Here is a 14,481-nt window from a genome sequence, read left to right as displayed (position 1 = left end):
ATACATAGGAGTAGCCTACCTCGTGTTTGGTAGTACATCTTGCCTAAAATGATGCAGTCTTGATTCTTGACTAACATGTTTATGTTTTCTTGACAATCTGCAGGCAAGAAAAAGAAAATTTTCTGTCCCCTATAGCTGACTCACATTCTCATCAAAAGCAAAGACACTGATTTTTCAATGCAGCTATTCAGCCACTTACATTCATACATTCATGCATACGTTCACTGGTATTACCATCAAAGGGATAAGTGCCCGCTCTCCTGGGTTGGCCTGCAATACTAAAGCAGTAGTTCCCACGCAGCTGAGCCAACTATGACATTCATCACAACTGAGCAACCATCTGCCTGCATATAAAACAGGTTTTTTACCATAGACTAAATGCTGTACAGGAAATTTGTCAGTTCTCAAAACACAGCCTGAATGTATTTAACTTAGCCATATTTAATGTTGTTCTGTGGAATGAGGAAGTGTAACTGTAGCCTACTACCCAGTTGGTTTGGGTTTTTTTCTGACAAGAATAAATGTTAGGAGGGGGATTCATCCAGAGATCTAAGAAATGTGCCTTATTTAAATGCACAGGCACTGGTAATATGGTATGGAGAATGGAGAGGCACAAACAGGGCCAGCAGGTTTGTTAACTGTTTTTCCAAAGACTGTTATTTATGTTTCTTACCTGTTACAAATCTTCTTGCCTCTTTGTGAACAGTTATGTTTTCATCATGTCATGCTCTTATAGATGAATCAAGGTCAATCAATGGTAGAGGACACAAAAAAGAGGTATTGACAAGGGTTAGCAGGAAAAAGTATTAAACAAGACAGAGAAATGATGAATAGAGAGAGACCAGCAAAAGCTAACAAAAGAGCATTGGAAACAAGGCCACTACTGTGCCCTTTGGACATTGAGTTAAGAGCACTGTAGTTTTGAGGACATCTCTACTCTCTGATTGTAAGCTTTACAAAGACATGGAGCAATTTTAGGCCCATTCCTGACTCTGAGACTAACTAATGATCTAAACAGAAGCCAAGGTGGTTTCTAAGCAAAAGTCAATTTCTTTTTTGTTTTTCTTTTCCAAGGTGGCATAAGTCTTTTACTTGTGTCCAAAGTACATTTAAAGTCTGAGTTACTTGTTTTTCTATTTTTTTTTTACTTTCAGCAGCTCAATAATTTAGTGAGTGCAATCAGCAGATTGGGAGATTAGTACCACAGAAGGTTTAATTGTGATTTAGAACACTATTTAATGAGATTGTAACTTAACAGGGAACTTACTACAGTCAGTGCCTGCTGATTTTAATGCTGAGTTACAAGAAAATATAGTATGGACAACCTTCCAGAGTGTTGATGTCCACAGTGAATTAATTCATCCAAGTCTCAGAGGTGACAAATAGCTTCTAGTCCAGGTTTTTCGCTGCAGCTGCAGTGAACTCACCACTTATTTTAGTAGTTTTATATAAGAGCCAATATCTTCAGTACATTCATAAATTAGTACTGTAAATAAATTCTAAAGACATTGTGAAATTTGATTCTAGGTAAGAGAAAAGTTGAGCAAATTTAAATTACACTGATTTTGTTTTTCCTATATTCTTGCTTGGTTTGAAGAGTTAGATGAATTTCCATATAATTTTGTGATACCATACTCTGTAATAATTAAAAATTGAAGCACATTTACATTTAATGACCCATTGAATGCTAATTTCTTAAGCTGAAGCTGTTAATTTCTTAAGCCACAGTACTTTCTAGAATAGGTGTGCACGAACTACTCTTTGCTTGCTTGTGAATCCAGTGATACAAAGCATAGCCAAAGGGTTCTGCCCCCACAAAATTGTGTAAATTGATCTATTCTTCAGATAAGGTCCAAATGACAATAAAGTTGGCATATCTCCATTACCTGCATCAGAAGCTGTTATGGCCTAAAGAGCTCGAGTTTGAAACCTGCTGGTCTTTGCCGTGGTTTTTATCATTCTTTCACAGGGCAGCATGATGAGGCAGTTGCAGCTCTGTCATAGATATATAGTTAAAAAACCAGCACCCTCAAACTGTTTCTGATGATAAAATCATTTTCTGTGACTAAGTAAAGCTATTAAGGTTTTGGAACCTTTTGGATTTTGTAATTTTTCCTTGCACATGGATATAGTGCCTTTTTATCATGTCTGAACTTCATTCCTCCTGCTCACTGATATATTTTCAAGGTGTAATTAATCTTAGAACCTTAAACTAGGCAGAAAAGAACTTCTCTACTACTTCAGAAGTATTTTCTTTTTTTACCTTGTCCACAAGCATATATTCAAGAGGAATATGCCCCTGGAATCTTAAAATTTTGGCATAATCTAGTTGCCTAGATTAGATTTGAATCCATTCTTCCAATTACTTTCTCTTCCTTTTTGCTTTCTCTAATGCTTGCCTCTACAGACAGGCTTAACTAGCTCAGAAATGTAACAGAAATACCCATGACTTTGATAAATGTATATAATACAATAACTCCCCCATTTTCCACAAATGCCATCAATATGTTTTTGGGTTTTTTTCTGGGAGACTGATATTTTCTATGTGTCCAGCTGATAATTAAATAAGCAAAAGATGTCCATTAAATATATATATATATAAACGTTGCAAAATATACATCTCTTTAAAATGTGTGTTTTGATTACTCAGTGTAATAAATGCCAAAATTTTGGTGAAAAAAATGCCTTTCAGTCTCTACTGAGGTAGCATTCAAATGTTATGCATGCCTGAAAAGCTTTTGCCAAACAGATCCTCTGAAGCTATTTACCAAAATTTTTCTCTTTGTCAGGATTGTATGTGCCAGTCAAACTCATTCAGTCACTAGCTGTAAAGATTAATTAATATTTGCAGTCTTGGTCATGATACACATATAAATCTAACATGCTTTCAGGGAGAGAAGAAGTATCTAACAGGTGCAGCTGTAGATATTGTGCTGGCAATAGATAATATGATTATTTGGAGAAGAAACATTCTTTAGAAATGGTTGAGATGAATATTCTATGGCACTAATTCAGTTTTTTAAGATCCTGTTTATCTGCTGTGCACTATGAATGAGAAGTAGTGCTTGAGAGTTGTAAAATGCTTCATATTTACATGCTGTTTGATTGTTTTGGCTTTGCATTTTAAGAAGATTAATCACCAAGAAATGCATCTTACCATCAATTTTTTCAGAATTGTCATAGTATACATGAAAACTAACTTTGAAATCTATTTATCAACAATCTTATTTTAAAAGGAAATAAATAACAATGAAAATTTGAACTGCTTATATCCCTGGGGACTCTGTACACTAAACAACAAGAGACTCATTTATCAACATAACACAGTCCTACAGAATTTTAATTCTTAAGTACCTTATTTTCCAGGTGGGGAATGGGAAGATTAAAAACAAAAAAAATTCTAATATGTAAGATAGTGATTTAGAATCAGGGAGATCAAAGTTCAAGTCTCAGTCCCACTGGCTACTTAGGCATTTAAATTAAATTGAAAGAATTCAACAGAAATGTTAGTTCTGGTAACAAATTTTTCCTGGGAGTTTTTATATGCAAGTCTGTACTTCAAAAAACTTCTCAAGCCTCTAGGGTTATTCCAGTGGCTGAGGGGCTCTCTTTGCTTTATATTGGTTCATGGAGAAGCTGGATGGGAAGCCTTTCAGATTTCTCAGAAAGTTTCACTTCATTAAAAGTGGTTTCTTTCAGAAATTTACATTGTAAATGCCCAATTAGCCAATTCTGGATTTGAGTTTTACATATCAATACTGTCTCGTCTTTCATGACAGAAAGGTCTACTCCAGGTGCTATGAAATCATAGTTTCTTTAAAGAAAAAAAGATATTTCTCTATTTTGGTTGAAGAAAGGAAGAGTGTGAAATGAGATATGCTAATTGTCATGAATACTTCCATAGATCATTACAGCTAGGATATTAAAGACTTTTACTTCAATCACTTAAACCAATTATGTAGATATAACATTTCAAAAGCCTTTAAAATTTCTTTTCCAACTTGCCATTGTTTTCTACTTAAACTTCCTTGATTCACATTTGATGAGAAATCTGTTCCATCCAACAAGAAATAATTATCTTTCCTCATAAGGAAGGCGCTGTTGCTTATAAACATGGATTTTTTTGGGAGTAGCAATAGGGATTATAAATTATCTGATATTCATGAAAGCAATGATCTCTCATAAATTGCCATCAAAACAGGGATTTGATTCCTGCTTTGTTGAAGCTGCTTAATGTCCATGTAAAACTAATGTAAGTATTAAATGCAAATTCTCTATATTTCAAGGAAACCAACAAAGCTGCATACTAAATTTGACTAATGGTCTATTCTATCAAGTTACTACTTTCTCTTTGATATTTAACTGGTCTTAGAAGCTGTAATTACATTATAATCTGATTATAAAACAGTTTTTCAACTCTGAATGCTCAACAATGGATTCTAAAGTTGAAAGATTTATATGTAAAATAATATATACTTCTAATTATATTATAGAAGTTTGTGTTTAGATTCAGTCAGTCCATTTTTTTAATCTTGTTAAACATTTAGCATTATAGCATTGGGTTCAACAGGTTATACTCAATGGAAAAAATAATACCCATATTTTAAATTATTCAACTTTCTGTTTTGTATAAAATCAGCTTCTTGTCATTGTAGGAGATGTGACAGATCTGACTGAGTTTTCTTTATGTTGAAATGATAAAATATATCTTTAAGATAAAAAGTAGAGAGCTATTTTTGCTAGTAAAGGTAAGGTACTCATGTATTAAAATGGAAAGCACTACAGATTGTACAGCTTGTTCATGGTGTCCGATTTATTAACTACAAAACATACAGTGTCGTATAAATACACTTATCTTCAGCAATGTCTAGAGATGCAAGGCAATGGAACCACTGTTCTTTTTACAGTAAAAAATTCCATAGAGCAGTAGAGATACAACATGGTTCTCTTGACATTTAAATCAAGCAAAATTATGCACTTTTCATTTTTTAATCATTGTGGTAGAAGCAGTGACATACTACAAAGGAGAACTTAGAAACATTACCATACCATGTACAGATGGTATTAGGAAAGACCAGGATCAGTGACAGATGAAGCTTGGAAGGTACATGAAGGGCCCTAAGGAGCTTCAACTGGTACATTAGTAGTGAAAATCTGTAAAAGAAAAATGTGGACACAGCTGAATGAAATAGGGGATTTATTGGTAGTGAACGCAGACAGGTTTGAAGAATTCAAAATGTTCTTTGCCTTGGCCTTTGCCAATAAGATCTCTGCCCTGGCCAAAGAAATGGTTCCAAGAGAAGAACAAGCATCAGTGAATGAGAGTCAAGTCCAGGATTGCTGGAGATGGCTTGACTCATACAGATCCACGGGACCTGACAGCCTGTAGGCAAAGGCATGTCCTCACAAAGCTGCTCTCCATCATATCTGAAAAGTCATGGAGGTTGGACTCCAGCAACTGGAGAAAGGGAAATGTTCAAAAATCCATCTTTAAAAAGGTCAGAAGCAAAACAGTCAAGGTGAGTCTAAAAACTTGCCTTGTTACCTAGGAAAATTCTAGAACAAATCCTCTTGGAGCACATTTCTAGGGAGATGGAGGAGAAAGCAGTGTTTGGGAGCAGTCAGCATAACTTACCAAAAGGTAAATCATGTCTAACCAGTGTCATTAAACCTGAGGGTCAGAAGACTGGATTTGTGCATGAGGAGAGAACCTTAGATATAGTGTATAGGACGAATTTTTTGACAAGTTCTGCCACAAAATAAAATCCAAACTGAGATATCACAGTCTGTATAGATAGGTAAATAGATGGGTAAAAAAATAGATGTAATGATGAAGCTCCATGGTTAATGGGGCTCACTCAACCTCAGGCTGATAAGTGGAATACCACACGGGTCTTATTTTGGGATATCACTTGGTTAACCTCTTTATTAATGACTTGGAAGAAGCAACTAGAATCTGTTGTACTCTCTCAGTCCAGTTTGCAGCTGACATCAGACTGAGATAATGTAATTTACTTGAGGCAGAGGGACCTAGACAAGTGGATGGATGAGGAACAGGAACCTTGTAAAATCAGTAGAGTCAAATGCAAATTCCTTCACCAAGGGAGGATGAACTTTTTTACAAAGATACAGGCTGGGTACAGAATGTGAGGAGAAGCTCTGCAAGAAAAGTTTTGGAGGCCTTGGCAAACAGAACTGAGGATGAACCAGAAGCACCCTGGTAGCAGAGAAAGACGACAGCAGCCTGGACTATATGAGCAGGAAATCAGAGTGTCAGAATCCCACAGGACCTGGATGCTTCTTCAGAGTCAGGGTTCCTGTAAAACCATATTGCATGCACAATAGATTCAAGTTTGTCACTCTCTTGTGATATACCATTTAAAATGCTGAATGATTTTAAGTTCTTCAGTAAGCAACAATGACAAAACCAGAGTCAGAAGCAAACAAAAAATATCTCAGAAACAATTTGAAGATTATTTCGTAGTGGATTTGCAAGTTCTATTTGCTCTGGATGTCAGATCCAGAGCTGATGTGACTTAATTTAAGGTCTTTCATACCTTGTTCATTATTTGTCTGCTAAAGATATTTTTTAACATCATCATGACAGCCATATAACTTCATGTTTTTGCCTTGCTCTTCTATTGTGAACTGTTAACTTCAAAGCTTTGGAGTCCTGCTGTGATTCTTTTCTCATATATTTTCCAGGCTGAAATACTTTATTACACAAGACCTATAACTTAATACTTTTTTTTTCCTTTAGGCATCCAAAACTGTTCATCGTCCATCAGATGTTCAAACTATTTATTTAGTTTGGTACAGATTCTAATTTTGTAATTTTTCTGTGAATTTCTTAAAGCACCAAAATCTCTGGTATATTAGTGTTAGAAGTCAAACTTCTATTATAAAGAACAAATTTTTATTTTACAATGTATATGCCTATACACCTTCATTATTTTGTGTGGAACATCAAGTGAATTTCTAGAGATTGCAGAGGGCAAAGTGGTATCTATAATTGGAGCATCTACATTGAGGCAGTACAGAATTTTCTCATTTTGGGGTGAGCAACGGGAATTCCTGCTCTTCTAGAGCTTTCTGAAAGGCAAAATAAATGCATCTACTGTGATGTTCCCCAAGGAAGAGGTGGGGTAGCTTTTTCGTGGGGTAGCTACAGGCAATGTGGGTTGGAGTTTGACATCCTGATTACATTCTTAAGAGTTTCTTATGTGGTCATTTGCAGGTAACACAGAAATAAACAACAGATTCTCATATGCAATATTAGGAATAAATGTGTGGTCTATATACAAATTTCAAATGTATTCATGATTAAATACTTAATGTTAGGACTTGAAGAAAATGGAAAAAAAAGTGATTAAGATACATAATGAATGTAGCAATTAAGCACATGAAGGTCAACTAATAAAAATATGGCAGGCACAGTTGTTAGACTTACATCTAGATTTCCATTCATACAGATATGCAAGCTGGATATTTTTATTTCTAATAAATATATTAGTTGATTATTAAGTGCACTTAAGAGCAATCATAGGAGGAACTTAATACTAATCAGAGGGCAAAATATTTTCATTCTCACTGTGTTACATCTTGTGTTGTTATGATCCACAATTTGTTGTTTATAGAAAAACAAAGTAGATTTCTAAGAATTGTCAGTTGAATTCTTATATTAGTGATCTAGTTTTTAGCAGACCATCTATAAAGAAAATAGTAAAAATACTACTGACTCCCAAATAATTTTAATTTTGGTGGTTTGATTTCAGAGATGTTCAGTTGCAAAAGACACATTTTTTAGAAAAGGTAGATTCTTTTCTTTTCCCTGAAGGTTAGCTTCAGTGTGGCTACACTGAATGTTCAAACCCACTAGCTGTTTTTAAAACTTCTGGTTTGAGACCTTTATATGGTAAAATTGTCTGCCCAGCTTCAGAGAAACTGTTAAAATTAGATCATGCATATTTATGCATCCATGCTAAGGCACTCTATCAGAATCAAGTATATATCAGATCTGAGGAATAGGGCTGTTTTCACTTCTAGCCAATACTACAAAACCAGTAAAAGGGCATTCAAATCTTAATAAAAGTTCTTATTAGAATGAGTACATGATAGTAAAATCAATGGGTGGAAAATACCCCTACATATATGTAGCTTTACTGTGGGAATCTTTCCCTACTACACTGGTTTTTGTTCCTACTGCTTTGAATGGCTTCCCAGATTGCAAGAACACTATTCTGTCTTCCAGCTGTTCATAAAAAATGGGCTCACTTTCTGTTAACTTTCAAATGTTGCTTTTTTCTTACTTCTACTGCTTTTTTCTTACTTCTAGTTAACACAGAAATCCTTCAACCAACATTTTTACCCACAGGCTATCTCCTTCCTGTGAATCTCAGACTGCTTTTTCTCAATATACTTAATCTAATTTAGCTATTAGTTCTCTCTAAGGAGAGCTCTTTTGCTTTTTTACTCTCTTCCTATTCTGATACACCATCTTCTTTTCCCCTTTGCATTGACTTCAGCGCTTGTCTGGCACTTGGTTGGGTTTAGTTGATGACTCCTGGAGCAGATGTAGCAGAGGTGGGAACATGCAGCTGGGCACAGAGTCTAATCTTTTCAGGAGCAACCTGAACTTGGATTTCAAAGTGAAATGTCTTCTTTATTATCCTTACATGGCACACCAGATTTTTTTTCTAGTGTGAATTTTTGATTGCTTTTAGGAAGGCAATCCCCACCTCTGTTCAAATCATTGCATCTGACTTGAGCACAACAGCCAGGATAGAAACAGCCCCACCTCTTCTCTTCACCTAGGTCCTTTTAACAAAATACTACCATCAAAAGATTTTTCATATTTTTCTTGATTTGGAGTAAGCAAATGATTGAAATAGATACCAGATTATTCCTTGAATTTGAAATATTGGGATGTGGGTATTTTTCTTTTTGATACACCTCGATAACAGGAAAAGAAACACTAATCACATCTATTCCAGGCTATGAATGGATTTTGTTAACATCTTGCATGTACCTCACCTTTGTAGCTGCAGGAAAGCTGTGCTATGGCTGAGAGTGGCTGTGGTGTCACATCCTTATATTTCTTATGTTGTGCAAAGGCAGGAATATCAGACAGCCACAAAACACCTCAGCAGCATTTATGTTCCCCCAATTAACTGGACTATTTTCTCTCCCCACTTGTGTTCTTCTTCCCCCACCCCAAGATCAAGTTTCATTCAAAAAATGGCAGGGCACACTCAGACTGAATGTTCCTTTTCTTTCTCATATGTAGGGCATCATTTCCCCTTTGTTTATTTTCTTTCTTTGGCTGTGGAGTCCTGACTCTTCTTTCCTTCCTTCTGAAAGAAAACAGTTTTTTAAACCTTAAAAACTTCAGCTTTCAGCAAGTTTAATCCTCAGGGGTGGAGGTGAGGGAAGCAGCAAGCAATTAATTTTACAAAAATATTTTCTAGAGCTAACACCGGAACTTGCTTTTCCATCATAAATCAATATTCTTGATATTTTTTACCTTTCATTTTGTTGTTGCTATCTTTCAGCTTAATATAGAACCAAGTCCAATAGGAAATGAAAGTAACATAGCGGAAGGATGTTCTTTCAAGATGAGGGAAACTTCTGAGAGGAAGAACAAGCACAAACACGTTTGAATTAAGTAGGAAAGTTGCAACAGGAACAAATAGGAATTTCAGATAGTCTGAGAACCAGCCTGTGTCAAAGAAGGATACTTGGTTTTCCAATTTTAAGAAAGAATGATAGCTGTTATATAGGATTTTTGAATTATTTTATGACAGCTCTATAGCAAGAACTTATTTTTCAATTTTATTCTGATATTCTCTGAAGGAAATAACCTGAACCATAAGACACAGTTGGTTGACTTCTTCACTCATCTGTCAGTCAGGAGAAACACCACAAACATTCTGTCTTCTCACAGCTGGAATAAAAATGACAGTGATATCCCCTTTCTTGATCCTCTGTCTGGGAAATGAAACATGGTGCTGCTGCTTGCCTGTAGCTAGTCAGATGAGAGAAACCAGTGATAAACAGCTGACATGACATGAAAATTTTTCACATATCTAGAGAAAAAGATGTTTTACATATATTATACAACTATGTGTTTAATATCCATGCTACTACATTCCTAAATTACAGTTTTGGAAGTGGTTGCTCTCTTAATAATGTGATTATTGAAACTTATGAGGTTTTTGATCTTTGTAAATTTAGGCTAATCAGCTTAGCTTCCATGGCACAAATCTTGGCAGTCCTATGTTTTCTTTTAGCTTCCTATTGATTTCTGCCAGGAAGCAATACTCTCCTTGCATGGCACTCAGTGCAGGGCAAAGCCTTAATATTAACTGTATTCCTATGTGAACACAGAGATGTAACACCTAATTGGTAATCACAATAGAATTGGGTTTTTAGGTGACTCTTACTCTATGTTCTTCATTAGCAACATCAGATGAACTTGACTTTGCTTGATTTGGACTCTTCTTAAAATCTTTAACCCAGCTGGAGAAGGAAAGATGCAAACATAGTTTAGTTTGCTTTGGAACATGTCTTTCTGGTGAAAACTTGGGAAGTTTGTGAAAACAGTCAGTGATAGTAACTACTGAGATTGTTAAAGCACCTACATTTTAAAGAATAGCTCTATTTCATAGAAAATTTGAAGTCCTTTCTGTCCTTCCTTCCCACAGATTTTTTAACAGCTATTTCAAGTGTTTGTAGTTAATCATCAGAAGAAGGATAATACCTACATTTATTAATAAATCTCTGGGGAAGAGGAAGATAATTTTTATCTTTCCCGTACTTATGAATTATTCTGTAAATCAAGTGTAATTAAATGAAACAATAAGTTTCATACACTTTATTATTCCAAAGATGGAATGAATCCTACTGTTTACAGGAATGCATCCTACTGTTTACAGCCAGTCAGGCATAAAAAACTCTGTGTACCTGTAAGGTGCAGGCTCTGAGGCAATTTTGGGGTGTATGTTTTTGCATTTTCTTAAATTGAACTTTTATGTTAGCTGATGATATTGTAACCTTTGTTTGTAGTCAGAAGAAGCCTTAACATCTGGAACTATATGCCAAAAATGCTCTGTTGGTCTGCTTGGAGCAAGTTCAGGATGCCAAGGGAGCACAGCTGAATTTCCACTGCTGAGATTATGACACGGGAGTGTTGCTAATAGCTATGCACATTTTCCAGCTTTTCCACAGATTTATTTTTGACTTGATGAAGAAGCTTAATAACTATAAATCATGAGAAACCAAGTTCATCCTCTGTCACTAACAATAGTAAAATCATCTCAATATCAACATCTGTGGGAAGTATTGCCATCTAGTTTACAGATTATGTGGACAGGAAGATCTCTTTTGAATTTGCAATCCATGAAGCTAAAGACAGTAGAAGTTTTATTATGTAGGAACTCGGGGACTTGTAAGCTTTGCTGAGGCCAATAAATCAGGTAACACAAAATCTTTCTGACAGAGTTCAGCAATACTCAAGGAAAGTTGATTTTTGATTGTGGGGGCAAAATGACAGACTGTCCAATACAGGCAAGAAGTTTTTCCTTTAATTTCTGAGTTGTTTTCAATTCCTCCTACTCTCTGTTGGTTTCCCTTGGTGTTGACAGGAAACAAGCAGGAACCAATTGATTTTATTATGCACAAGCTATTCCCCTGCCTGAAAGGCAGTTGCAGGGGTATAAATGCTACATTTGTTAAGCAGATGGATCTCTAAATTCATTTTAGGTATTAGCAGTTGCTAATTTAATGAAAGGAGGAGAAAAGAAGAAAAATACCATAGAAAAACATTACAGCATGTATTATTCTTTCCATGTTTTGTCTGAAAACAAAAAAGACACCCCCCCCATCCCCCCCAGAAGAGTGGGAGTGGTGTGGGTGGTGATCCATCCATGAATTGTAAATGGATGCTGCTTATGCACTCTCAGCTGGTCACGCTCCTTAGTGTTGACACTTTGAAAGATACCACAAGTTGTAGTTCCTAGGGACTTGGCATCCTAGAGATGATAGATAAAAAAAATGTACCAGATCCACAGATAGGTAGGGCTTTTGAACAGGGAGATGCACTGCAATTATATGGTTTTTTAATTATCTATCTCTGTGTATGTGAATAATCTAAATTAATCTAGCTGCTTCTTCTCTAGATTTGTCAAGATTTTAATTAAGGTGTCTTGAGTATATATTCTATCTTTGAGTGAGCACCTGCAACATGTTTTCACTCTCAAAGATTCAAAAGTTTTCTTATTCTGCCTAGATTTGTGCCCATAGAAAGAAAGGAAAGAATGAGCTTCCCACACCCAACAAAGAAACTCAATTTTTTTTCCATAATTCATTATTTCTCAGTTAGTTCAAATTCAAAGGTAGTAGGTGAGATATAGCAATACTTAATTTTCTGAGTTTGGTAAAAATATAATTAAAATATTATTGATGCTTTAAGCAGAAGTATATTTGTTCTCAAGCAAAGTTGCTGTATGAAGAAACCACCCCATTTTTAAAAATCTGGAATGTGACTTAATCATTGATGGTACATCCAGCTAAAAAACACAAAACCCAGCTACCTAGACTGCACTTATCCTGATTAAGGCAGTATTGTAATGCATAGCTTTATTTCTGAAAAACAAAACAAAACAAAACAAATAAAAAACACGAACAAAAACCAAACAAAAATCCAAAACAAACAAACAAACAAAAAAACAAACTGAAAAAGTATACACAGCAAAAATTAATCTTGACTTGACTTTTGATAACAATTGGAAATTTTAAGCTATAAGAGGAAGATAATTTTTTTTTATTTTATGGGATTACAGAGAGAGAGATAAAATAGATGCTTAAAGCTCCTGTCATTCACTGAGTCAAGAAATTCTAACATAAGTAAAAAACTGTAAAACATTTTTGTTTACTGGACTTTTTCTTGCTAATAATTTAATTTATACCTCAATGCCTACCTCAAATGAAAAAAACCCCACAATCTACAGATTTAAAAATCCAGATGACAACATGTCTCAATCCTCTCACTGGTAAGGGTTGCTTTTATCTTTCACTATTTCATAGAGTCATTGTGAGAAAAAGAAAATAATCTCTATCATTAGTAAATGGTCTGAGAATGATATCTGGTTACAAGAGTAGATTTCCTGTGTCCCACTCTCCTGAGGGTGATGCATTGGTGATAGCTAAGACCTTTCTGATTTCTGATTAAGTTTTTCCATTGACAATACTAATACTGTGCCTGGGGGAAGTAAATCTTGCTAGTTTCTTATGATTTTTACCCCAGCTGTGAATCTCCATAATTTTCACCCCAACACATCAACTGTGTATTTAATTGTGTATTTGAAGGCCTATAGAGTTGAATGTGATAGCAGGCAAAAATCTAAACATGGCCTGAGCTATAAGAAGAGTTGTGTTCCTTGTGTGTTAATATTCAACATAGTTCCAAACTTAAATTTAGGAAAAAAATAGATCTTGCCTTATCTCAGTCTTTGTTGCTCCTTTCTGCTTAATGTGTAATTTCATTACATTGCTATGTTGATTTGTTAAACTGGGTTATTGCAGTGTAACTATCATCATGCCCCTATTCCTAATTGTCAGAAGTGCTTATGGTATCTTCATTTAATGTGTTAATGCTGTATTATGTCAGGTATGTCAGGATTTGATTCATGAATTGAATTAGATTCATGCAGATAATTCACTGAGTCATAGGCTGCAGTTGTCTTTTTCCATGGGCACAGAAAATACTGGCTGTCACCCAACATAAAATGCTGGTAGGCTTCCACAGTTCTTACATCTTCTTGCTCTGTTTGCTGACACAAGTGTTGCCTTCTTTGTCCAGATGTTTCTGTCCAGAGTTTTGTTCAGTTACTGAGACAGAAACTTTAAGAAACTTTTAGGACTGAATAGCCTTTACTTTCCCTCTCCTCAACATAGCCTATTCATGCGGCTTTTTTCTCCTCTTTTATTCACTTCTAGTTCCTCACATACACATTTATTTTCATTAAAAACTAAACTTATTAAGGATAATAATGAAAAAATTCTCACCTTTATTTGTAATTTCTTCTCTTAATTATTCTTCCTCCTTTTGCCTCTGCATATTTATATATCTACTATACTTAATTACTATTTTCATCAAATTTGAAGGTGAAAAATATAGATCTTCATTATTCTTTTAGCTGTCATTAATCTCCACAATCTACAGTTTACAAATCGTGTGTAATTTTCTCAGTGTTGGAATTTGTTACCTTCAACTCACTTCTCCTGTCTGGAGTGTCAGGATAAATTACTGTCATAAGAAAAAGTTTTGACTGCTGGGACATGCCATTTGCCTTTCATAACCCTCTCACAAACCTCTTAAATTTTTCCCTACACTTCACATTTTGTTTTCATGCAAAGTATTTTCACACCTGTAATGCTTATCTCTCTGCTTTTGGGTTATGTTCTCTACTTTCCTCCCCCAGA

The 14,481-nt window shown here is 35.1% G+C and overlaps 1 long non-coding RNA gene across 1 annotated transcript in view; it reads right to left on the bottom strand.

The window, feature by feature from the left end:
- Positions 1-14,481, bottom strand: part of LOC139588453 (uncharacterized) — a 90,111-nt gene that overhangs the window by 29,081 nt on the left and 46,549 nt on the right. The window contains exons 2-4 of the long non-coding RNA XR_011678677.1: positions 5,050-5,154; positions 674-729; positions 20-97 (exon numbers count right to left, since the gene is read on the bottom strand). This is a non-coding gene — a long non-coding RNA (uncharacterized lncRNA). The remainder of the gene's footprint in view (positions 1-19; positions 98-673; positions 730-5,049; positions 5,155-14,481) is intronic.

Source organism: Agelaius tricolor, unplaced genomic scaffold (assembly GCF_023055355.1).
Source record: "Agelaius tricolor isolate 1412-34295 unplaced genomic scaffold, bAgeTri1.0.p SCAF_3, whole genome shotgun sequence".
Classification (NCBI taxonomy): Eukaryota; Metazoa; Chordata; class Aves; order Passeriformes; family Icteridae; genus Agelaius; species Agelaius tricolor.
The sequence above is the reverse complement of the archived record's forward strand: the minus strand, read 5'-3'. Positions and strand labels throughout refer to the sequence as shown.